Raw genomic sequence first — 27143 nt, forward strand, 5'->3', positions numbered from 1 at the left:
CTCTTAAGCTGTGCTAGCCTGGTGACATTGGGGAAAAGGTGCCTGGAAAGAGAGGTGTGTCATGAAATTAGCAGGAGAATACAAAGACATTGGAAGGAAAAGAGAAAAAAAAGTGCCCTGAGGTCTAGGGAGAGGCTAAAGGAAAGACTACAATGTTTGTGGCTCATTGGAAGGGGAAAATACAGGAGAGAGGGAGAATGCCAGCAAAGAACTGCTTGTTGGATTAAGCAGGGATCAGAAGAGCAGAGCCTTGCATCCTGATTTGTTATCTTGTTCTCCTTGCATCCTCTGAGAACAAGGGGAAATGAAGAGACAGAGGAGTGCGTGGGCAGAGGGGGCAGCCTTGAGGTGGAGAACCGTGGAGTCTGGTGGTCCGCCACGTTTCTGGTAAGAGAGAAGCATGTCAACGGCTTGGGATGGCTGCTCTGGGTGGCAGGAAAGTACATCGGTCAGACTTGAGGGAGGTGAAGTCAGGTGACCGTATGTCCTTGTTTGTTAAGGACACTCAAGATTTGTCCCTGGTGTTCTGGCATAATTATTAATATTTTAATTGTGTCCCTTTTCACTTTAAATTGGTTCAGTTTGGAAGAGACATTGCAAGATTAGCAAGGTTAGCCAAGAGAGTAGTAATAAAGACTAAAAGGAGAAAAAGAAGATTCTCTCATTTGGAAAACAAAATAAGATCCCACTTGCATATTCTGCTTAAAAACCTCAAGTGTGCTACAATTTAATTCATACCATTGGGTCCTGTTTAGAGCAATGCTGGGCTCCAAAGTCTAGAGCACCTAAAACATTTGAAATTTAGTTAATTCATACTTGATTGCTGAGCAGATGCCCACACCCAGACTGAAAATGTTCCAAGTTTTAGTTTCATATCAAACCAAATAAATGATAGTTTTGTATCCATGTTGGTTATATTTGGAGTTACCAATGCATTCTTTATTATTATTATTATTGAAGTATAGTTGATTTACAGTGTATCAATTTCAGATGTATAGCAAAGTGATTCAGTTATATATATACTATGTATATATGTATATTTTTTTCAGATTCTTTTCCTTGATAGGTTATTACAATATATTAAATATAGTTGCCTGTGCTATATAGTAGGTCCTTGTTGTTTATCTATTTTGGTACGTTGTACTCTTACTAATCAGACACTTTGTGCTTTGGAAGTCTGCTTCTAGATCAGCTAGAAATTTAATCTTTTTGGTCTCAGGCCCCTTGACACTCATAAAAATTGTTACCTTCCTCAAAGCTCTTTTACTTATATTAATGTATTAATCAATACTTATGGTAATAAAAAACAAAACAAAATTGAGAGGAGCAGTATTGTTATATACTTTTTTGCAAATCTGTTTAATATCTGCCTTAATAAAAGACAGTTGGATTCTCATATCTGTTCTGCATTTGATCTATTGTAATACACTGTTCTTATTGAAGTATATAAAGAAAATCCAGCCTCACCCAGATGTGTGGGGAGGAGTATTTTAGTAGACTTTTAAAACAGTTGTGGATGTTTTTAACATTATACCAAAACTTGACAAGTAGCAGCTTTCTTTTTAAAGTTAGTTTTGAATATGAATTCTGAAAGCATACTTATCAGCTTTTTGCACTTGGTTATATTACAATTCTTGGTTTGTCTTGCACTTTGATGAATCATTTACTCATGCATGATTTTTTACATCTGTTGGTCATTTAGAAAATATTGGCCCATTCAGTTATGTAGAACCCTCCACATACCGACACATTTTTTACATAATATTTAAAATTGTGTGTGTCGCTATCTCCAGGATTTCATCAGAAGAGTCTTTAAGTACTGAAAGCGGTTATACTCATGTTGGTGGATGCAGGTTTCTGGAACGCCAGTTTTCTCTTGAAATCTTGGATTTCATCATTGGCCACAATTTCCAGGAAATTGCGTTTGCTTCATTCATTTTTGAGAAAATGTCTTCCAGTACTCAAGTCTGAGTAACCTTGGTTTGTGTGTCAGTAGTTGTTTCAAATGAAAATGGTGATGTGTGAGTAGGGGTCTAGTTGAGCTCATGACTCAGCGGCACAAATGTCTGTCCTCAAGCAGCCGCCGTACTTCTGCCCACAATGGAGGTGCCCACCCCCTGCCTGTTTTGTCCCCCAGAATGTTCGGAAGATGCGCATGTCCCTCCATTCTTGTCTTCCTCTTGTCTCACTTTATCCCTGCTGTAATAAGGCAGTCTATGCGCATACTACCTCATCTTGGTTGCTTTTTAAAATGATCTCTCTAAGTTATGGGTTTACTTGCCAAGTTATGAAGCCCTCCGAGAGCCACATGGCAGACTCCTCATGCCTTCTCAGGGTTCAGTGCACTGTGCCAGGTGGGTGGTCAGTATACAGCACCTAGTCGTCCAGTGAACACTGGGTGAGTGATTAGGTTAACTGTGGTTATTTGGGGCACATTTTCACCAAGTTGAATTATTAGGACAAGCAGTATCGCCCAAAACAGTAAATACCTTAATGTCTTTATTTAAGCAAGCTTGTATTTGGACTATGTTTTTTTTTCTATAATAAATAATAATATGCAATTTCTAACAGCAGTTATCTCTAGAGACCAGCGCTACCCTTTGAAAACTGAAATTCAGCATCTCCTTTAATGCTAGATGGGATTTTTTTTTTTTCAGTTAGAGCACAAGCCTTTATTGAATAGAGTGATTTATTTCATCTTTCTAAATTATATATAGATGTCCATGGGAACGTCATAAGATTAAGGTTCTGATTTAATCAATGGCTTGTTATAGCTTATTTATAAAATGTAACAGAAGGAGAAGAGGGCAGCAGAGGTTGAGATGGTTAGATAGCATCAGTGACTCGATGGGCATAAATCTGAGCAAACTTCAAGCGATAGTAGAAGACGGAGGAGCCTAGCGTGCTGCAGTCCTCGAGGTCGCAAAGGTTCAGACACAACTTAGCAACTGAACAAGGTAACTTTCAAAAATTGACAGCATGTTTTCTCAAATTTAATGGTCATGAATCTTGGATTTTAGAATTATAAATTAAAATTTATGCTCAATGTATTTAAATTTGATGTATGTCTTAGAGTAAATGTTCATAGAATTTAATAGTTCACTTCCTTTGTGTGTCGGCATCAATTACAAATAAAACAATATTAGATAATTGGAAGATCTTCCTGGTGGCTCAGACGGTAAAGCGTCCGCCTGCAACGCGGGAGACCCAGGTTCGATTCCTGGGTCGGGAAGATCCCCTGGAGAAGGAAATGGCAATCCACTCCAGCACTCTTGCCTGGAAAATCCCATGGATGGAGGAGCCTGATAGGCTACAGTCCATGGGGTCGCAAAGAGTCAGACACGACTGAGCAAATATCCAGCGGCAGAAATGTTTACAGTACTGTCCGTTTTCAAGTCACCTATCCTGTACCATTTCCTTGAGCATCTGTCAGACATCTGGGTGACATGTACTAGATGCAAAGAGCATAGAGACGTGTGGTGTAGCCTTTACAATGAAGACATTTTAAAATTGTTCATTGTATGCAATTTTAAAGGTTCCTTTCCATGTGTAGTTATTACAAGATATTGACAGTCTTCCCCACACCATGTAGTATATCCTTGAGCCCTTCTTACAGCCGGTAGTTTGTACCTCCCACCCCTACAGTTAAGAATTTAACTGTTCTTTCAGATTCTTTCTGTCTATATAAACATTTATAGGGCTTCCCTGGTGGCTCAGACAGTAAAAAATCTGCCTGCAATACAGGAGACCCAGGTTCAATCCCTGGGCAGGAAGATCCCCTGGAGAGGGAAAGGCTACTCACTCCTGTATTCTTGTCTGGAGAATTCCATGGATAGAGGAGCCTGGCAGGCTACAGTCCATGAGGCTGCAGCGAGTCGGACCCAACTGAGTGACTAACACTTTAAAACACATATTTTCTAGAGAGAGAGTTATTTCTGGTAAGTGCTTTTTAAAACAGAAAATCCAGTTGAATCTTTTTTAAATCTGATTTTATAAATATTTTTGAATGTCCCCTGAGAGTAACCAGTTCTCTTAGTCACTACTGCATGTAGCCCCCTCTCGCCACTGTGCCTGAAACATGCCCACCTGTACCTGCTCATACCATGTAGACAGAGCTGTGAGTGCCTGGTTCCTGGAGAGGGTGTGGCCAGCAGGAAGGCATTGGTGTGCAGCTGATTTTATTTCTGTCACCCCTTGAGGCCGCACATGGGGAGGGGTGACAGAGCCGGCTGCAGAGAAGCCTTTGAACACCTAGCTTTGGGTGGTGGCCTTTGGACAATCTCTTCCCACATTGGAGTTGACATTATGAAGGTGGTCATGGAGCTATGCGGTGTTCCAAGAAGGAGATTGTCCCTCCGCTTTAGCTCTGCCTCACTCCAGGCTACCAACTGCCCCAGTTTCCATGGAACTGTTCCAACTGTAAGACATGAAGTCCCAGGGCTCCTTTTATGTAGTCTAATTTTCCTGGCACCCGGACAATATCCCAAATCTTACAGGAGGGGAGTGAACTTGGAACTGTAGTTTTGCAAGAGTTATGAAAGAATCAGACACAACTGGTGTTACTGATCTTCAGTGAAGAGAAACTCCAGGGCCTTTCTTCCCCTGAACTGGTATTATTTTCTGCCAACAGCAGCTATTGCAAACCCTCAACCCCACTTGGCACACGGCATTATTTTTTGTTGGAAGCTGCTTGTGTGATGGGGCTAGTGGTTGCCCTAGGTGTTCATCTTGAGCACTTAAAATGATTGCTTTTGCAGTTGCAGATGGCTGTACCAGCTCCAAACAAAGAAGGTCATGGAGGGTTCTGCTTATATAGTGCGGTTTCTGGAAGGAATTTGCTGCAGCTTGTACGATGAAGCGTACTGGACTGTGCTGACCTAGGGAATTTTTACAAGGTTAAATCAACCGTAAATTCTGTCTGGGCCTTGTCTGCTTTCCTGACAGTCCCTCTTTAAAGGGCTTTTGGATTAAACTGTATGTTCTTATCCATTGAGATACACAACTCCCGAGTCCTATGCATGTGTTTGTGCGGGCTCCGTGGCTGGAATATATAGGGGAATCTGCCAGGCGTGCTCTGCTCTCGCTTTCTTCTCTCAGAGAAGACAGCTGGCAATGAGAATGTTGAATTACACTTGTTGGTGATCAAAACAGACAGTCCGTGTTAGAAAATGAGAATCTATGCTACAGATGAGAAATAAAGGGCAGGGAATCAAAATAGCCTCCCAGTAGACACTGGCTTTTGTACAAAATGAAAATCATGTACTACAGGGTATTTCTTTGTCAGTTTTTAAAATCTTAATTCAGATTGTTTAATTCCTTACTTAAAAATGTTTCTTTCTTTCCCCATAACCCTACATGGCGTTTTTGAGTTGATGGACATCACACCTTGGAGCCAGAATTCCCCTTTTTTTCATACTGTAATCACTGAACCTTATGCCACCAGAAGAGACCCCAGGTATCATAAAAGAGGTTTCGAATGTGTTCCTACAGCCAAATGTATGGTTTCTGAGCTATCAAAAATATTTGTGCTTCCTGATCATGCTTCCATTATCAACCCTGGACAGTTCATCCCTGAGACTGATCAATCCTATGATATATAAGACAGCCTTTGGAATGGGAGAAAATAATAGCAAATGAAGCAACTGACAAACAACTAATCTCAAAAATATACAAGCAACTCCTGCAGCTCAATTCCAGAATAATAAACGACCCAATCAAAAAATGGGCCGAAGAACTAAATAGACATTTCTCCAAAGAAGCCATACAGATGGCTAACAAACACATGAAAAGATGCTCAACATCACTCATTATCAGAGAAATGCAAATCAAAACTACCATGAGGTACCATTTCACGCCAATCAGAATGGCTGCAATCCAAAAGTCTACAAGCAATAAATGCTGGAGAGGGTATGGAGAAAAGGGAACCCCCTTACACTGTTGGTGGGAATGCAAACTAGTACAGCCACTATGGAGAACAGTGTGGAGATTACTTAAAAAACTGGAAATAAAACTGCCTTATGACCCAGCAATTCTACTACTGGGCATACACACTGAGGAAACCAGAATTGAAAGAGACACGTGTACCCCAATGTTCATCGCAGCACTGTTTATAATAGCCAGGACATGGAAGCAACCTAGATGTCCATCAGCAGATGAATGGATAAGCAAGCTGTGGTACATATACACAATGGAATATTACTCAGCCATTAAAAATAATGCATTTGAATCAGTTCTAATGAGGTGGGTGAAACTGGAGCCTATTATACAGAGTGAAGAAAGCCAGAAAGAAAAACACCAATACAGCATTCTAATGCATATATATGGAATTTAGAAAGATGGTAACGATAACCCTATATGCGAGACAGCAAAAGAGACACAGATGTATAGAACAGTGTTTTGGACTCTGTGGGAGAGGGAGAGGGTGGGATGATTTGGGAGAATGGCATTGAAACATGTATAATATCATATAAGAAATAAATCACCAGTCCAGGTTCGATGCAGGATACAGGATGCTTGGGGCTGGTGCACTGGGATGACCCAGAGGGATGGTACAGGGAGGGAGGTGGGAGGGGGGTTCAGGATGGGGAACACGTGTACACCCGTGGCAGATTCGTGTTGATGTATGGCAAAACCAATACAATATTGTAAAGTAAAAAAAAAAAAAAGGCATATTAACCATGCTAATTAAAATATTCATACTATTCTGTCTAAAAAAAAAATCCTATAATCAGAGTAAAGTTCTTAAAAAAAAAAAAAAAGCAACAGACAGTGCATTTATCATAAGAGAAATATACATAAAATTCATCTGACTGTTGAGTGTGGTCCGTATGCTAGGCTATTAGAGAAGGTTCTCATGGCCCCTGTTAAGCACGAGGATATACTACTCATGTAGTAAATAGGGATATGCCCCCCTACTCTCTTGGCCATAATTTGACAGGAGCTAGAGTCTTGATTTTAGGTGACCTGGGCTTCCGAGGTGGTGCCTAGTGGTAAAGGTGGGGCTGGTGGCCAGTGTTGAGATGTAAGAGATTCAGGTTCGATCCCTGGGCCAGGAAGATCCCCTGGAAGAGGGCATGGCAACCCTCCAGTATTCTTGCCTGGAGAGTCCCATGGACAGAGCAGCCTGGTGGGCTGCGGTCCATAGGGTCACTCAGAGTCTGACATGACGGAAGCAACTTAGCACACACATGTGGCAGAACGAAGGAGAAAGTGGAGACACCGGGCTGTGTTTGAGCTCCATACAGTAGGCTGGGTTTCCAGGCTTCTGTGCCAGGGAGCAGCTGGTCACATGTGTCCATCCTCTGAACTGATCTTTCCCTGAAACCTTGGCTTGCATTACTTCCTACCAACAATGTGAAATCTGCATGTGTGCCAGGTGAACTGCTATTGAAGATATTTTCAGAGTCCAAGGGTGTTATGCTAGGAAGTCAGGATTACTTAAGTCAAACAAACAAACAAGCAGTTAGGGGTTTATTTCCGTATGATCTGTAATTTTGAGTTGTGGTTCCTTGGGGAGGAGGAGCCGCCCGAGATGGTTATGGTGTGTTACGAGGCAATTACCAAGGAACGGGTCCAGATTCCTACTGTAATTTAGCCTTTGCAAACAGAGCTAAAAATATCAAAGCACGATGGTATAGCAGACCCTTTGTCTACTTGGTTTCCCATCACTTGAAGTCTATTCCTTGTCTTGTCATTTATTTGTTAAAAAATAAAAACCCCATCAGGCTCAATTCGAGCCTGGGCTGCAGCAGAGGAGACCGGGGCTTGCCGTTATCTGCAAGGATCGCTTCCTTGGCGCCCATACTGAATAAATAACTGAGACTGAAAATGGAAGAATCCATTTTTTCCCCAAATTACAAAGAAAGCAAGCCCGTGACATCACTCTCCTTGAACAGATAATACTGGGGGAAAAATTGTTTTAATAGCTTTTCAAAATAAAGATGAGTCGTTATGTAGCAATGACCATAATGTGATGGGGAAAGAGAAAATGAACGCAGGACCGTCCAAATGTTTGTCTCCACCAGAAATGTGCTTGGATTCTGCCCTGTTTGTTCTTCCTTCATGGTTGCAATCATAGGACATGTTCTCTGGCAGGCAGTATAGGAGGCCGGGGCAACGAAGACGTGCTCTCATTAATGATTCAACACGCCACCCTAGTGGCCACTTGAGCCCCAGTCCACGTGTAGATTCGAGATGGACGTTCAGTTCGTTGCCTTGCTCTCTGGGAAGGACACCTTTATGCAGGGCTGCCTGTGAATCTCCCCTGGGAACGTGAGCGGTTACAATGTGTTCGCCATCCCTGCATGCTGGGACTCAGGTGGCCTGAGGTAGGGCGTGGGCATCAGTGTTTTCCAAGCTCTGTGTGGTTCTAACGTGCAGCCAGGGTAGAGAACCACTGCTTTGGGAGAACTTCTGTGCACCCTCCCCTTGTAAACTCACACCCTGCCCAGCAGTCTTCTGCTGGAGGGAAGTCTTACTGCCTCCCGGGAGAGAAGTGGAAGAGATCCCTGTCAATTGGAGTCAGGGATGTAATTTTCTTAGTCTGTGATGAATCTTTCCCTTACTGTAAAATAAATACTGCAAAATGCTGAAAAAGTAAGAGGGAAAAAAAGAACACTGATGCTGTTCTGCCTAAGTGTCGGCTCAGCAGCTTGGTCAGCCACACGGACTTACTGCTTTTGTTTCTAGTAGGGACCTTTCTCTTCCCCCATGAGGACAGGGTGTTGCACTTTTGACTTCTGTAGATTTGTCTTGTGAACTAGTCCTTAAAGCCAGGAAGTTCAGGGTTGGAGCTGAGGTCTGCTTTTGGAAGCTGTTGAAAGCGCCATGGAAAGTAACTTGTCAGAAACAGGGCATTTCTTCTATGGGAGGTGGTGTTCTCAGAGGAAGGGTGCATCCGGTCCTGACCCAGAGAGATGGGTGGGCAGTGACCCTTGATCTCCAGGAGGGGAAGCCATAGTCTGAGCATCCCTCTTGTGGTGGGCCAGAGGCTGGATAAGAAGTGAAAATCCAAAATAGAGTTAAGGGCAAGTTTTGCTCTGACCTGGCTAAAATCTAAGAAAGAAAATGGCAGGGTTTAGTTGCCCGAAAGTCATAGGCTCTGTAAACGTGCCAGGCACCATGCCCAGTGCTGGGCGTACAAAGCTGTGTGGGAGTTCACCGACCTTGGCATCCCTGAGTGCAAGGTCAGGTGAAGACAAAGAGTAAGTGAACAAAAGCTGGAGAGGTGTTTCCAAAGGGAAGTGCTATGGGAGGAGACACCTGGAGGGCAGTCCATGTGGTCACTGGACGGGGCCCTGGGGCGCCCCCAGTGCACCCAGGATCATCCCAGACCTGGCTGACATGGGAGGCAGTGGATCTCGGTGTGGAGTAGGTGGTCATCTCCCCAGGCTGACTGTGGCACCTGCAGTTCCCCCAGTGGAGATGTGTTGCCTTAGACCAGATGCCCCTGGTGTGTCGGGACTGCAGTCTGCACTTGGCACCTCTGCAGTGATTAGTGGTGGAGGAGGGCACCCACTGCTTCCTCACTGACAAGGGCCAAGCATGCCCATGGAAGTTTCTCTGAGGGGAAGACAGACGCTAGAGTGTTACAGCTGTGAAATAACCCTACTCTTATCAGCCCCCCGTGAGCATCACTGGAGGCCTTCCTTCAAGAAAGCAGAGCGACTTAGAAATAAGAAGATCAGAATGACAGGTATGTGGAAATAAGTGGATAAATACAAGCTCATTACTGGAGAAGCAGATGACATTTAGATGTGACAATGCGTTTGGCAAACTAGTTGGCAAGGCGTATCTCGATAGGAAAATCAGGTCTAAAAAGTGAAATCCAGCCAGATTAGAGGAGGTCTGGGAATGTAGAGGGCATTTATGGTTTTGTTTCACTTTGATTTATTGATTTATTTGCTTATTTACTTATTTATTTTCTTTTTAACATTTATTTAATTTATTTATTTGGCTGTGTCGGGTCATAGTTGCGGCACGCAAGATAGTTCCCTCATCAGTGATCAGACTCGGGCCCCTTGCACGGGGAGTACGGAGCCTTAGCCACTGGACCACCAGGGAAGTCCCTACTTATTTATTTTCTGAAGGCAGTGGACGATAACAGATACTTGTTGGGCCGAAGACCAAAATGGTTTTCTCATGAGGATAAATGCCGCGGAAGTAGCTCAGGTGGAGCAAGAAGAAACCAGAAACAAAACGGCAAACAGCGCTGGTAATTGTCCACAACCGTCTAGTCAAGGCTGTGGTTTTTCCTGTGGTCATGCACGGATGCGAGAGTCGGACTGTGAAGAAGGCTGAGCGCCGAAGAATTGATGCTTTTGAACTGTGGTGTTGAAGAAAACTCTTGAGAGTCCCTTGGACTGCAAGGAGATCCAACCAGTCCATTCTGAAGGAGATCAGCCCTGGGATTTCTTTTGGAGGGAATGATGCTGAAGCTGAAACTCCAGTACTTTGGCCACCTCATGCGAAGAGTTGACTCATTGGAAAAGACTCTGATGCTGGGAGGGATTGGGGGCAGGAGGAGAAGGGGACGACAGAGGATGAGATGGCTGGATGGCATCACGGACTCAATGGACGTGAGTCTGAGTGAACTCCGGGAGTTGGTGATGGACAGGGAGGCCTGGCGTGCTGTGATTCATGGGGTTGCAAAGAGTCGGACACGACTGAGTGACTGAACTGAACTGGAGATTATTAGGTTATTAGATTATTAGGGCTTCCCTCATAGCTCAGTTGGTAAAGAATCCACCTGCAATGCAGCAGACCCTGGTTCGATTCCTGGGTTGGGAAGATCCCCTGGAGAAGGGATAGGCTACCCACTCCAGTATTTCTGGGCTTCCCTTGTGGCTCAGCTGATAAAGAATCTGCCTGCAATGTGGGAGACCTGGGTTCGATCCCTGGGTTGGGAAGATCCCCTGGAGAAGGGAAAGGCTACCCACTCCAGTACTCTGACCTGGAGAATTTCATGGACTGCATAGTCCACGGGGTTGCAAAGAGTTGGACACGACTGAGTCACTTTCACTTTTCAAGATTATTAGGAGCCAGACGAAGGACATTTGTGCCCCTTACAACTTAGAGTAGTCTGTGATTTATCTTCGGTCAGCCAGTAAGTGGGGATGGAATACTAGTCTTACTGTTGCTTTTCTACTTCCTAAAATTGATACATACGTTTTTTCACAAAATAACTACCAATAACTTGATTATGTATTTCCTTTAAACATAGAAAAGCTGCTTTTAAATTGGTTAAATCATGGTGCAGGGAAAGGAGAAGAAAAACAGAGAAGGAATAAAAGAGAAATCCTGAGTCAGTGGTCTGAAGAAAATAAACAAAATTAGATATAAAAATTAGAATGTTAAGCAGCATTTATCCTACCACCTTGTTTTAAAAAAAAGAAAGAAAAGTCAGAAAAGACTGCCTCTGTCCCCTAGGGTGGATATGCGTAAGGCCAGTCACTTTCTTTGTGGCTCAGATGGTAAAGAGTCCTCTTGCAGTGCAGGAGACCCGGGTTCAATCCCTGGGTCGGGATGATACCCTGCAGGAGGGCATGGCAACCCACTCCGGTATTCTTGGCCTGGAGAATCCGATGGACAGAGGAGCCTGGTGGGCTGTGGAGTCCATGGAGTCACATAGAGTTGGACACAACTGAGCGACTAACACACGCACACAGAGAGTAGCTTCCGGAAGCACTTGTTCAAAAAGACGACTTCAAAGGTCCCTCTTAGAACTAAGAGTCAGAATCTGAGAGGTAGTCTCTGGGCTCATAGTGGACTCCGTCACCTCATTTTGACTTAGTCACTGGCTTTCTTACATGCAGTGGAGCCTGGGAAGTGTCAGTACTAAGAACCACCACTTTTCAGAACTATAGTTAATTTTAAAAACCACTTTTCGGAGAATGAAGTTTAAACCTTTGAGACACCTGGTCAGAGCTGGGATCTGTGTACCTTCCACTGCTACCTCCTGACTTACCTATCTGAAATATTCTTCCACATCCTTACGAGCCTGTCGTCCACAATGAATGAGTAAGGCAGCCTCCAGTCTGGCCCCACCTGGGGGACTCCACAGCCATCTGGATTCCTCCTGGTAGCTCAGTGCCAGTCTAGAGAAGACCACCATTAGCTTCACTGGCTTTTTGCCTGCTTCTGTTGTTCCTAAAGTAGCAAAATTGACTGATTCAGTTCCACGCCTTTTCATATTCCCTGCCGTCTCCCTGGGAGAGGTGATAATGATCAGAAAAATAGCAAAAGGACAGCAGCAAGAGGAAGAAGGAGGAGCCTGGGAACTGGATCCCTGCCATGGTCCTGGCCGCCTCTGGGGCCTTGCAGCTTGGTTGCTAGATACAGAATGTGTGAAAGGAATTTGCAGGAGAACCCTGAAAAGCCATACGGAACACAGTATGTTCTGTCAGCCCACCAGTCAGCCCGCGTGCAGTACTAGTCCAGTGGGATTTGTACAGCCTTGGATGGGTCATTTGAACCTTTATGAATCTCTATTTCTCACCTATAAAACAGGTGCATTTTACCTACAGTAAAAGTTGTTTGGGACTTCCCGGGTGGCTCAGACGGTAAAGAATCTGCCTGCAATGCAGGAGACCTAGGTTCGATCCCTGGGTCAGGAAGACCCACTGGAAAAGGGAGTGGCTACCCACTCCAGTAATTCTTGCCTGGAGAATTCATGGACAGAGGAGGCTGGCGGGCTACAGTCCATGGACTTGTTTTTAGGGTGGTGTGATAGGAGGTATGTGGTATGTGTGGTCAGTTGCTCAGTTGTGTCCAACTCTTTGCAACCTCATGGACCATAGCCTGCCAGGCTCCTCTGGAGGTATATAATAGGTTATGACAAAATAGACCACTATAAATCATTGGCAGAGGTTGTTGTTATGCCTGTACTTTGCTCAGTGATGATAACAAATAATGACTTGGTTAGGTAATGAAGGAGCCTTTCAAATCCTCAGATTCATAAGACATAATGTGTTGTCGAAGAAAATCTGGATTTCCGCCTCCAGCAAATACAGTTGTCTCTGTTCTATTTACTGTATGTGAACTTTGCAACATATTGTCTCCATCCAGGCAAAAAAAAAAAAAAAAAGAGCAAAAGACGAAATACAAATATAATCATTTTAAGTACTTTTTAGTATTACACAAGATCAACTGGATTCGATTGGATTTGAAATTTTAAAAACGGCATCTTAGAGTATTCACCCACTCATTCCCTCCTTTGTTCAGCCAACACAAATTTGATTTCTGGCTCTTTAGAATGAGATGTAATGGATTTTGACTTGCATGTAAAGAGGGCTGCAGTGTTACTGACTTTGTTGAATACACAGGACATGCTAGGTACACAGTCTTGATCCTTCTGTCACCCAAGTGCTGTCAGGAATGCAGACCTGTCCGTGTAAGGAAGCCAGAACCCTGCGCTTTCTCTGTTGATCACTGGCCTTAGGTTTGCCTTGCTTGTAGAGAAGCTGAGTTGTCCTTTGTGTGTGTCTTTCTGAGCTTCCTCACTTACATTCTTGGAAAGAAAAGAAGCACCATGTTTCTGAATGGTTTATGAGCAATGTTATAGAGCCCCCCCCATGGTCTGGGGTGCAATGAGAGGAGCCACCCTCCAGGTCTTCCCCCCAACCCCCCTGACACAGGTCCACTTTGGTCCCACACAGAGGCGCACACTGCTTTCCACACACTTGTGAGGGCAGCTGCCCCCTGACATTGTAGCTGCATCCCATTATTTCAAAGAGACAAAATGATTTTTTTATCTTTGTAAAAAAAAAAAAAAAGAAGATGTTTTCATCAAACCCTTACTCTGCATTCAGTCGTTACTCAAAAGCCTCAGTTCTGAACTTGGAAGCTGGAGCCAGGCCCCTGGGAGGTGGGCGGAGCTAGTGGAGTATAAGCAGGAGCAGTGAGAAGGCAGCTGAGTCCACCTCCAGCCTGGAGGGCGGGTGCCTGCATCCTCTCCCCACGTGGGAGGCAGTTTCTTCCCAGGGTTCACACTTGTTGTTGTTTAGTTGCTAAGTTGCGTCCGACTCTGCCGACACCATGGACTGTAGCCCACCAGGCTCCTCTGTCCCTGGAACTTCCCAGGCAAGAATACTGGAGTGGGCAGCCATGCCCTTCTCCAGGGGATCTTCTCTACCCAAGGATCAAACTTGCATCTCCTCATTGGCAGGACGATTCTTTACCATTCAGCCACCTGGAAAGCCCCAGGATTCACACGACTCGAGTCCAAAATGAGTGGGTCTTAATTCTTGGCATTGTGTCAAGTTTATCAGCAGACTTTTCTAGAACTGATCTGTTGTGACCAGCTTGCTATGATTTCATAATACAGCGTAATAGGGTGTGTGTGTGTGTGTGTGTGTGTGTGTGTGTGTGTGTGTGTGTGCTGTTGTTGTTGTACTTTTTTTCCTCCACCTTTGAAAAGTTGGATCCGATCCTTTGGCACCTCTTATATAACTTCTTTGAAACTATATAGATAATTTAGATTGTGACTGGACCATGAAGCCAGAATTTCACAGTGCACGTTTTTCCATATCTAAGAGGAAATGGAATTGAATCCAGAATCGTGTTTAAAATTGAACCAGACAAGTAAGGTTTCTTGTAGGTTAAGCTAGATAATCAAGTTAATTCAAATCATCTGCAGGACTTTCTTTGGAAACTGGTATCTTGTGCAGAGGTGCTACATACGCAAGGCATCCGTGTGAATTCTGAGAACCAAAGTCTTGCAGTCAGGGTTCTATTTGTATTTGGTCTCTTGTTCCCTTTTACTGCTTTTCTGAACACAGGTTTGGAATTCCAGCTCACATCTGTTTTTCAGAGAGACACCTGGACCCTGACTCCCTAATTGTGGCAGGGTCCCTGCTAGTGGGATCATAACTAGCCTATCTCTGCCCATTCAGTGCATCCCCAACACAACACGCCTTGGGGAAAGAGATGGACAGTGAGCATTCTCCGAGTTTGGTTTACACCCTGCGTCACTTAAGCATGTATAATTGTAGTTAGTTGCGCTGTTGATATCCATTACCTAGTAATTAATGTACTTCTCCCCCCACTTCTGTTTGAGATGTGTTATTAACTTCTCAGATCCATCCTGCTGCTCCCGGTTTAGTCTGTACACAGTGGGAAGAAATCCTGTTTCTTACCCAAAATTGCAGAGCAATTTGATCCAGTTTCTTTTGTTGAAATGCTGAGCTAATTCTGTTTAACCACGGATGATAGTAAAGTTGCACTAACAGCGATTTTAATCAATGGGAAATGTTTAGCTTGTGTGAGGTGAGAGCTGGAAATCCAGATGGGTGGGGTTGTGATGGGGGGAACCAGGAAACCAGTTCCATATGAAAATGTTAACTGTGTGATTAAGCATAAGCTTTTTAATAGAGTTATTATGGGCTACTAAAGAGACCTTTATTGCATGAACTTGGAGGCAGAATGTAAATGTTCTTGTGTGCCTATTAAAGAGGAAAGCAAAGATTCCCCCCCCACCTCTCTTTTTTTCTTTTGCCCATTTCCAGATTGATTTCCAGAGATAACAACCAGCTTGGGAAACAGGATGAGACTGACCTAGTTGATACTAATCATATGTCAAAAGCAGAAACTGAGGACAATTGTTTGCATGATTTAATGGGCAGTTAGACAGACGTAGGTTAGGATGCTAGTTTACCCGTGTTAGAATGCCAGCAGATCATTTCAACTTGCCTTTATTGGCAGAACAATTAGGGTTGGACTTCCACTTGTGTGAAATCAGTAGTACAGATTGACTACACATTTGGAAAACCTAGAATTTGCCTTCTTCTGTCCCCATGGCAGCTCCTCACAAACGTATTGAGTTTTATATCACACAGGAGAACAGATGATAGGTCCTTTCATTTGTCATAAGTTTCCTGATTTTTCCATAGGCTCTTGGGTTGTAAGTAAGGTGACTGTCATTCCCATGAAGACATCGTTCCCAGTCATTTCACATTGGTGTTTCAGAGGAGGATGGCAAATATTTTCCCAACCCGGCTTGCTTTGATTGTTTTGCTGACTGACTCTTTTTTCCAAGAAGAATGGACTAACATGTCTTCACGTGTGTGTGTACTCCCTCACCTCTTTCTCCCCACTATTAAAATTCTGCTCAGACGCTCAGTTGTGTCTGGCTCTTTCGCAGCCCCATGGATTGTAGCCCACCTGGCTCCTCCGTCTGTGGGATTTCCCAGGCAAGAATACTATGTCATACTCCTAGAAATATTCCTGACTCAGGCATTGAACCTGGGTCTCTTGTTGCCTGCATTGGCAGGCGAATTCTTTGCCACTCGCACCACCTGGGAAGCCTGATTAAAATTCTGTCCACTCTTAAAATAAGATTACTGTCCTTTGGCCACACTCATCCTCCCTGGTTTTCTGTGGCAGAATATGCACTGCATGTGGGTCAGCGAGTGAGCAAAACTCAGAAAACTGAAAGGGAGACAGGACAGATTATGTCCTTCTTACTATTCATCTAGGACTCTCTTAAACCCCTGAATTGTAATGAATGTTTTTTAAAAAAATTTTATTGAAATATAGTCAATTTACAATCTTGTATTAGTTTCAGGTGTACAGCAAAGTGATTCAATTATATATATACATATATATGTATAATTGATTATACATATATATACATATATATGTATAATTGATCATACGTATTCCTTTTTCAGCATTCTCTTCTACTAGAGGTTATTACAGGATATTGAGTATAGTTTCTTGTGTTATACGATAGATCCTTGTTGGTATCTATCTTATATGTAGGAGTGTATGTGTGTTTTAATCCCAAACTCCTAATGTATCCCTCTTCCCCTCTCCCCTTGGTAATCATAAATTTGTTCTCTATGCCTGTGAGGCTGTTTCTGTTTTGTAAAAATGTTCATTTGTGTCGTATTTTTAGATTCTACATATAAATGATATCATGTATAGTCTTTGACCTACTTCGTTAGTATGCTCATCTCTAGGTCCATCCGCGTGGCTGAAAGTGGCATTGTTTCTTTCACTCCATGTCTTGGCTGTTGTGAGTAGTGCTATTGTGAACATTGGGATGCATGCATGTTTTCGGATTACGGTTCTCTCTAGATACACGCCCAGGAGTGGGATTGCAGGATCGTATGGTAGCTCTGTTTTTAGTTTCATGAGAAATCTTCATACTGTTCTCCACTGTGGCTGTACCGGTTTGCATTCCCACCAGCTGTGTAGAAGGATTCCTTTTTCTCCACACCTCTCCAGCATTTGTTATTTGCAGACGTTCTGATGTTGGTCCTTCTGACCGGTGTGGGCTGATACCTCAGTGCACTGATGATTTGCATTTCTCCAACAATTAGCAGCGCTGAGCATGTTTTCATGTGCCCTTTGGCCATCTGTATGTCTTCGGTGGAGAAATGTCTTCATAGACCTTCTGCCCGTTTTTTGATAAGGTCGTTCGGTTTTTGTTACTGAGCTATCTGTTTATTTTCCAGATGTAATACATGTCTGTTCCATGGAGATGGTTTTGCAAGTGATGTCTTATACTCAATGTCTAATACTTATTAAACCATAAAGGGTTAGAATTGAAGAAATGCACTGGCCAGATGTTAGAGGATCAAAATAATGTTAAGAATCATTTTGAGGAATTAGTTGGGGGATGCAGTAGGGAGGGGAAGGCTGTAGGGGGAGGACAGGGTGATTTTTGTTCTTGTTGTTTGTTTTGCTTTGCTTCATTCTACCTTTTCATCTCTAGGTTGCTTCTTTGAGTTTTCTTTTCATGTCTCCCTGGCCTATTTGCTCATAAAAGAGATGGACTAAGAAAATGAAGGGCAAAAAGGAGGCACTTTTTATTCATATTACATTGACTAGACAGTGGAAGTCATGAATCAGGGTTCTCATGGGTGAAAAAAATCATTATGCTTGTCTTCTCACGCTGCTAAAAACTAATTGCATTAAAATAATTATTTATGCTGTAAATAAGGGCCAGGTTATCTGAGCTGATGTCGGTGTTACATCGTATTTGTGTTTAAAAATTTTTCAGTAGTGTAATTAAAAGTAGAATAGAGGGACTTGATTGTCAGATGCAGAGTTTCAGAGAGAAGCAGGGCAGGGATGGGGGAGGTAAATTAATGAATGGTGGTTGCCCTCCTGTGTCAGGAGATGGGACGCTTGCCTTATTTGTGTTTTTTCCTGCAACCCCTACTACAAACCTGTTAGGTAGATGTTATCTCCGTTTTATGGAAGAGGAAAGAGAGTGGTTAAACAGTTTGTCCCAAAGCACCCCGCTCTTAAGTGACAGAGCCAGAATTTGAATCCAAGTCACTCTAGCTGGAGAGGCCATGCTCAGTCATCCCATCCCGTGTGTGGGAAACACAGTTTCCCAAAGGGGAACTTGGGAAGCCTCGTGGCTTCAGATGCATCACGGAAAAGGACACCTGATTGCCCTCCCAGGGATCACAGTGAATTGGAGTTACTGATCACTCACTGTCCAATTAGGTAATCCATCTCCTCCGTACACATTATGAATTGAACTATATCCTCCCGAAATTCATTAAGTTGGACCCCTAACCCCCAGTACCTCCTGACCTTATTCAGAAACAGATGCAATTAGTTCAGTAAGAAATGAGGTGGTACTGGAATCCGATGGACCCCGAGTACAGTGTGACTGATGTCCCTATGAAAAGGGGAAATTTGGAGGCAGACACACACAGGGAGAGTGCACGCATGTAAAGACTGCAGTGAAGCTGCCTCAACCGAGGAACTGCCAGAATCGACCCTCCCTGCCTGTGACAGACCCTCCCCTCTCTCATCGGGGGAGCAGGACCCTGCCGACACCTCAGTCTTGCACTTCCCGTCTTCAGAACTTCAGGATTTCTGTTGTTTAAGCCAGTGTGTGGTACTTCGTTTTGGCAGAGCCAGCACACAAATACATCCCACCTCTCCTGGTAGGTCCCTGGTCTAGTCGACCCCTTCAGTCCAGGCTGGGCGGCTGGAACTTCTCCGCAGCTGTCTTCACAGACGTCTGGCAGCTTCCAGAAGTTGCCATTGAAGCTGTTTTGTCTCACAGAATGCATACAGCTCATCTCCTCTTCATCCTACATCAGTGTGCTCACCTGTACTCCCAACAGCACCCCCGACAAAAACAACCTTGTCCTCACTGTGTTCTGGAATTATTATTTTCCGTGCCACACTGGATCCTGTAAGTACCGCTTGGCAGGATGGCAGGATATTACAGCTTGAGGATTGATCTGGGTATGTTCTTTTGTCTTGGTCTTTTATTTTGCCTTATATTGTTTATTCACAGATTTCAGAAGATTGCACATTTTGTTTAATTATGTTGGAGACAGACTGGCATTTTAGCAGTTACAGTCTGTGGGAGAGGGGTTGATAGCAAAAATTATGTGGAGTTTAAATTGTGTTCGGTGAAGGAAGTGGAAATGAATAAAGCTGTTTTACCAAGAAAAGTAGGTATTTTGCCTTGGATCTCAGAATGGATTTTTTTTTTTTCCTTCTTAGCTGGAAGTGTTCTAAGTGCTGCATTGTCTATTATGTTTGCCTTTTACAAGTCTGACTGTTATAAAAAGGAAATTTGTATCTGTATTTGCAAATTTCAGCCTGGCAGCTGTGTTTTGAAGGCTTAATCTGGGATCGAACTGAGATGCAAATGATGTCTAATAGTTTTCCCATGATGTTGTCAAGTTTTGCTTTTTAAAAATACTGCTTGTGGCAACTCCTGCCTTCAGTTTCGGATTCTTAGGTAGTAGACCATTTTTAAATGATCTGCCCTTACAAGAGCAGTGGCTTCTAGCTGCAAGATCCCTTTGGTTGCTCATGCATAACCACCATCACACAGACAGAGTCCCTTCCTTGTTCTTATTACATTAGCCATGTTTTTGATTAGTTGGGAAAAAAAAAAACCCTCACGAAACCACAAAGCTTTTTGTCTCCCATGTCTGTCAAAATGTGGCTGATTTAATTTGAATGAAATTTTAATTAGAAAAATTCTGCCAAGATCTAGCCCTGATTTGAATATTTATAGATATGCTAAGAATCTCCATAAACGTGGGGTCTCATTTGAATTGCTTCCCTGGACCTCAGCCCTGGTAGTACAATAAGAAGGGACCTCTTGGTGCAAATCACTCCTCCCGCCTCCACCGCACACCCCCCGCCCCCTACTGTGGTGGGCTGGACCAAGGATGTGGATGGGAAGCTGCTGTGGGCGGGGTCTCCACTGTTTCAATGGCAGCACTTTGTCCAGATACGTTTTTCAGGCTTGTGAGCCAGCCCTTCCTTATGCAGATGGGATATTCATGACCAATGTTAGCTCATTACTTGAAACATACACATTTTAGGGGCAGCATGATACGCTGGAAAAGCTATAGGAGCAACAGGGAGTGAAAATGTTAATCTTTCAGTCGTGTCTGACTCTCTGCAACCCCATGGACTGTAGCCTGTCAGGCTCCTCTTTCCTTGGGATTCTCCAGGCAAGAACACTGGAGTGGATAGCCAGCCATTCCCTTCTCAAGGGGATCTTCCTGACCCAAGGACTGAAACCAGGTCTCCTGCATTACAGGCAGATTCTTTGTTATCTGAACCACCAGGGAAGCCCCACGTGGGGGTCGGGGCCCGAGGACAGGACACAAAGTCTTCACCCACGTTCATTTTTTCCTAGCTCAAAGCTGTGTTCTTGGATTCCACTTTCAGAGCCCCAGTGCCTTTCATCTCTGGACTTGGAGAAAATCAAGATGTGAGATGCCCCTGAAAGGAACCCACCAGACCTGGCTGTCAGCACCAAGGCATTGGTCTTGGATGCTGGGTTACTGGGGGTTATGAGTAGAAATGGTGAGGTGGGTGAAGAAGATCAGTCTCTGAACTTAGATTGTTGTTGCCTCTGGCCAGCTCAGTGTCAGAGGCCACTTTCCCCAGATCATCCTTTACCCCCAGTGAATGTACTTAATATTAAAAAAAAAAAAAAAATCTCTGTGGTATGTTACCTTTGTCAGTGTGTTAGTCTGAATGCTATGTCCCGTGCAGAACAATGGAGTTCATATTGTGGTCTGCTTTGATCTAGGAGACTAGAAAGGGTATATATATATATATATATATATATATATATATATATATATATATGTCCCCTTTGAAGGATTTCCTGGCAGTCCTATCCTTTTAACATAGCCAGAGCAACGGAGAAGACCCTAACGGGGTGCGCTGAGTTTCCCTCCAGTGGTTCTGCAGACTCATAGCCCGCTCCATGCTTCTCCACTGCTTGCTGTCTTGCACACACTGAGATCTTACTGAGAATTCTCTTTCAGAGCTAAGATTCCATTTCCCCATCAAATACTAGGTATTTCTAAGCAACCTCAATTGCATTTAGTAATATTTATGCAAAGGTTGTACAGGAAGCTTCTTTGCATCTGAAAATAAATTTGTGAGGGTTTAGTGAAAATAAAAAAGAAGGAAACATCTGCGGTAGTGATTTGTTTCAGTAAATGTAGTCAACAGGTAGGGCTGTGACTCCTGGAATAGGGGGCTCTGGTGGCCAGGAACCAGACATCCTGCCACTTGGTCCCCCCAGCTCATGCTGCGTCCCGTCTGGTCCTCCTCCCAGAGGCATGGAGCAGTCCCTACCTGGCTGTTCTAAGCACCCTTGGCCAACACAGTTTTTAAAGATACTACACATTTGGAAATGTGAAAATGTTCACAGTCGGCTTAGTATTTTTTTTTCCACTTGCATGTAGCATAGAGATGCCAGGTGCCCTTCATATTTTCACTAAGGTAAAGACATAGAAATAAGGTAAAGAAATGGTGGTGGAGACAAGGGTGCATCGTGGAAGGTAGATTAGAATAAAGGAATCCTGGCAGGAAATCCTCGGCATGGATTCCATTAAAGTATATAAGTGGAATACAAATGTAACGTTCACAGTTGCTCTCCCTCCAAGCCCACCAACAACTCTGACTCCATTCTCAGGGAGTAAAGTTCTTGCATCTACCGGAGGAGACTGTGTGTGTGGTGTTTGCACAATCGGTCAGGCCCCAAAAGTCTTCCTTCTTAGGACTTCTACAAAATAAAAGTCTCCGTCAGTGTCTTGGCAACTGAGGCTGCTGTGTGATGCCATGCCGTTGTGGGAGATCTGTGTTCCTTAGATTGACTGAAGCCTTTGAATACTAACTTTGATGGGCTATGTTAACCATCTGGAGACATTTTACAGTTGTTGTCAAAAGGTTGACTGAGGTCCCTAATGCAACACGAGGAGTTGATGGAAGCTTAATAGAGTTTACCAGTTGTGCTGATTCGTGAATGACAGCCCCACAATAACCCTTGGCCCAGGAGATGGAGGCTGTGTGTACTGTTTGAATGAAGGTGGCAAGGCACAGAACGCAAGTCATGCATTTTGTAACAATTTGGAAAGCGCTTGAATTGTGTACATCACCCACAGTTGGGAAACTTTGCCCCACTGCTCCATGTGTATGTCGTTGATTTATTCACCATTTTGTTCACCTTGTAGAAAGCCCTTTTGATTTAGGAGTTTTGCACATTGGCCCCACTCCTCAATAAGAGGGGTGATATATTTCAAAATGCAACACGTGTATTTTGGTTTTAGACTGAGGCCGGGCCTAACCTTCTAGAGAATTAACCTATTTACATACCCCCAGGGTATAGGACTAGAGTCTTGCTGGTAAGGCAGTTGTGGTGCTGAAAAGGCTGAATCTTTGTCATTGTATGGAGAAGTAATAGAATACCTTTATTTTTATGTTTTTATGTTATTTACCATTGAAAAAAAAAACCAGTCATTCTCCTTATATATCTATACACATATTTATGTCCCTATATTTAAAACCCAACACATTTGTGAAGAAGTGTAGTGTTAGCTGCTCACTCATGTCCAACTCTTTGCAACCCCATGACTGTAGCCTCCCAGGTTGCTCTGTCCATGGGATTCCCCAGGCAAGAACACTGGAGTGGGTTGCCACTGTGCCTGTATGCAAATATACATATATAAAAATACAGGAAAGAAAGAAGAAGCAAGAAGAATGAAAATGAGACATGCTATTTAAATAAACTGGAGGCCGTGCAGAAGCTGGTGAGCAGGTAGAAGAGGACATGAGTGAGTTAAAAGAAGAGGGTGATAAGAGTGGGGTGGATGGTTACCAGCAACCAGATGCTGATGTTTCTGATAAAACATAACAACATGTCTTAATAGAACAGGATTTAATCATCAGACTCTAATGGTCAGAACACAGAGTGGGAATCCAGAGATCACAGTGGGTTCATTCAAATCCCTCCATCAACTGTGTGTAGCCCAGCTACATGCCAAGAGGAGAACTGGTCCCAAGGGTGCAGAGATCGAATACAGCGCTGGTATTTGAGAGGCTTATAGGTTTAGGAAGGGTGCCGCATAGCCTTTTAGAAGCAAAGGTGTGTGGTGAATATTCCTCATGTTACTCAAAATTAGATTCTGCTTTGATTTTTAGATTCTGCTTTGAAGAGCAAGTACAAGGAAGTAGCCCAGGGTCAGCAAGGATGCTGTTTTCTAAAGCTCATCAGAGCTGTTTCTTCCACAACTGACTGTTGTATTTTACAGGAGAGTTGGTGAAGTCCTGTTCAGCCCACCATCCAATTCTCTGACATCTTGAAAAACCATCAGGTCTATCCAGAGGTCACATCCCCATCCCACCCCTGAGAATACCCCCTGGTCTAGGAAAGAGGAGCACAAAACTCTCCTTGATTTTCAAGGGCGGGGTGGGGGGGGGGGCGGTGTTATGAGTTTTTCCTAAGATTAATCTTTTTCCTGAGCTTCAGCTTGAGATATGAGACATCTGAATGAAATCACTCCATTGTTTGTTTCTTGTATGTTTAACTTATGTGGTTTTTCTCTGTGGTCACTGAGATGGGGCCAACTTTAGCTTAACAAATTCCTAAAGGCAGATATACTAAATGCTTTCCAAATGTTTCCATTGTTCCATAAAAAAAAAAAAGAAAGAAAAAACTATTTACTTCCCAGCCTGTTGAGGAAAGCTTGTCCATCAACCTATTATGAGGGTTGCATCCCCAGTGAAAATTTAGTGTGTGGAAGGGTGTGAAAGTGATATCCCACGTCAGTTCACCAGGAATGATAAACTTGGCTTTGAGAGATTGGAACATAGAGTCCCGCTGTGTCTTTTCCAAACTTCTGAATACACATTCTTGTCTGACAGTGTGGTCGAGATCACTGCAGGATCACAGGTTATGTTATCTTCAGCATATCCTGAGATATGTTGTCCTGACCACACAGATTGCGTGTTTAAACATCTTGGGTCAGAATGTTTGCACTGCGGGTGTTTTTCACACTCACGGGCTGAGTAGACCTGGTGTAAGCTGCTGCCCACGTTGGGTGGCTTCAAGGGCATCAGCTCTTGAGGCCTCTCTCTTTCTCAGCTCCACCTTACATGGTCTGAAATTTCACCAGGAAAGAACACAGAATACCTTATCCTAGGATTGCCACTGCTTAAAATCATCTGGGAGAAGGAGCCTCACATTTTTCTTACAGTTTGTAAGGGAACACAACCCTGAAGGCCGCAGGTGGAATGAAGATCAGACACCCTTGTGGGCAAAGAAGGGAAGGTGTCCAGGGGAGGGGGAGGTGGGTTAGGCTGATTCCCTGGGGCAGGCTCAGAACTGACTGCAGCCCGAGGGCAGGGCGGCCAACTTGAGCCTGCCACGTCCATGTCTCCATTTCCCACTTTCTCTCTTTGATCCCTGTCTCTCTGGCTGGTCACCTTCAGATTCTTCCTCCCTTGGACCCTCCCTCACTCCGTCTAAAGGGATGCCTGCAACAAAAGGGAAAGAAAAATGCACTAGAGGGGAGTGAGTGGGAGGAATGCTATTTTAGAAAAGAGACTATAAATGGAGAGTGAATCTCTCAAAAGCAGTTTCTTAAAGACTGTGTGGGATTTAAAGTCCAAGAAACAAACATGAGGTAGACCGTGCAGAAGAAATATGTGCACACACCATGCTCACGCCACAAATGTCCTTTCTTCTTCATCCCACCTTTTCTATGCCTCCATCTTAGAAGGAAAAAAGTGAAGAAGTCACAGGAGAGCCTGAGAGCAGAGGAGAGTCAGGGAGACAGAAAAAGGAGCCCAGTGGAGAGAAGGCACATTGTTTTCGTTTAGTCGCCAAGTCGTGTCCGATTCTTTGCGACCCCACGAACAGGGCCCACCAGGCTTCTCCACCCATGAGATTTCCCAGTCAAGCACACTGGAGTGGGTTGCCCTTTCCTTCTCCAGGGTATCTTCCCAAACCAGGCATCAAACCACATCTCCTGCATTGCAGATGCTTTACTGCTGAGCTATCAGGGAAGCCCTGGAGAGGCACATAGGAGGAATAATAAAACACCTTAGGATGGGACAGCTTTCATGCTCCAAGGGCGTGCGTGCTGTGCGTGCTAAGTCACTTCAGCCATGTCCAACTGTGTGACCCTATGGACTGTGACCCATCAGGCTCCGCTGGCATGCCAGCAAATTCAGAATGAAACCGGGCTTCAGGGCTCATCTCCCAGTCCCAGACCCAGCCTCTTGTCCTTAGAAAGGGTTTGGAGTTTCAATGTGTGTTTCATCAGCAGGATGATGAAATCTGGGGGAATAATCTGACTATCTAGAAATGTAACTGCATCCAGGCTAGCACTGCCTTATCTCCACCGGGCTCTTCATCCTGGAGGCCAATTAGCAAACTTGTTAACACTCTGGTTTTCTGTAAGTTCCTGACAGGCCTGGGCTTGAGCAGATACACGGTAACCAAAGCCAGCCTGCCTGCTGGGATCAGGAGAGAGAGCTTAGTAAAAAAGAAAGAAGGCTAATTTCTTCCTGAGCCCTCAGGGTGATCCCAGGACAGAAAATGTTTGCTGGCTTTCTGAAGCGTGAGAGCTCAGATTAAAGTCCAGAGAGTGATGACGGCATGGGAGATGATGGCGGATTGCACTGTTCCAGGATGGCTGACCTTTGAAGAGCTGACGTGCATTCGTCCAGTTTTCATCAACCCCCTCTCCTGCTGCTCATGCCTGGCCAGAAAGAGCAGGCTGTTGGCGACCCCCTCTTGTAGCCCAGAATTAGGGCTTGAACATTAGGCAGGACAGTAGTGTATGCTGGAGCTGTTCCACCAGATTGCAAGAGCTGATTGTGAGTATCTTTTCCAGAGTTATATTCAGAAACATCACTCTGGTAGTGGGAAATTTCTTGGTTGGAGTATTTACACCACAGAAATTAGCAAGTGCTACAAATTAGAGGACTGCCCTACCACCAGGAGGGCTTCCCGTGGCGTTAGTGGTGAAGAAGTAAGTGAAGTGAAGTCGCTTGAGTCCTGCCTGACTCTTTGCGACCCCATGGACTGTAGCCTGCCAGGCTCCATCTGCTAATGCAGGAGACTTAAGAGACACAAGTTTGATCCCTGTGTCAGGAAGATCCTCTGGAGGAAGAGGAGGGCATGGCAACCCACTCCAGCGTTCTTGCCTGGAGAATCCCATGGACTGAGGAGCCTGGAGGGTTACAGTCCCTGGGGTGGCAGAGTCAGACACGACTGAAGTGACTGAGCAGGCATCCACACCACTAAGAGCCAGATACCAACATGCCACTGGGCAAGAGACAAGTGTGATGAAAGCCTACCATATATTTTAAAATTATGCATAATTATGCATTTTTGGAGAGCGGTTTGAGGGAGGGGGGCAGCCTTCTCTGGTGACTCAGAAAGTAAAGAGTCCTGCAGTGCAGGAGACCCAGGTTCCATTCCTGGGTTGGGAAGGTCCCCTGAGGAAGGGAATGGCAACCCACTCCAGTATTTTCGCCTGGAAAATTCCATGGACAAGAGGAGCCTGGTGGGCTACAGTCCACGGGGTCTCAGAGTTGGACAAAACCGAGCAAATAACACTTTGACTTTCACCCATTTTTAATTAGAGCCTCATCTTATGTTCTATGAGAGAGTATGTTTATGTGGGTACCCCCCAACTTGACTCCCATGTAAACCATTCACCACCATTTAGCTGTGAAGTAAAATGAGAACACATTTCCATTTTCAAAGTTTGTTTAAGAATTTTGCAGCAAGTTGAAGGAAATCAGGTCTGCTCAGCTAAACAATTTGGTGTCTGTTGATAGCCAAATAGCCTGGAAAATTATCTTTGCCTCAGCTCACCCACCGTGCAAGGCATGAT

General features: G+C 44.2%; 1 protein-coding gene and 1 non-coding gene across 23 annotated transcripts in view; both read left to right on the top strand.

Annotated features, from left to right (window-relative positions):
• The window catches only part of NCAM1 (neural cell adhesion molecule 1), a 367664-nt gene that overhangs the window by 238165 nt on the left and 102356 nt on the right, over positions 1–27143 (top strand). The window lies entirely within an intron of this gene.
• On the top strand, positions 3161–3233 carry TRNAC-GCA (transfer RNA cysteine (anticodon GCA)). The gene has a single exon. It is a non-coding gene; the product is annotated as a tRNA-Cys (tRNA).

This window comes from Ovis aries, chromosome 15 (assembly GCF_016772045.2).
Source record: "Ovis aries strain OAR_USU_Benz2616 breed Rambouillet chromosome 15, ARS-UI_Ramb_v3.0, whole genome shotgun sequence".
NCBI lineage: Eukaryota > Metazoa > Chordata > Mammalia > Artiodactyla > Bovidae > Ovis > Ovis aries.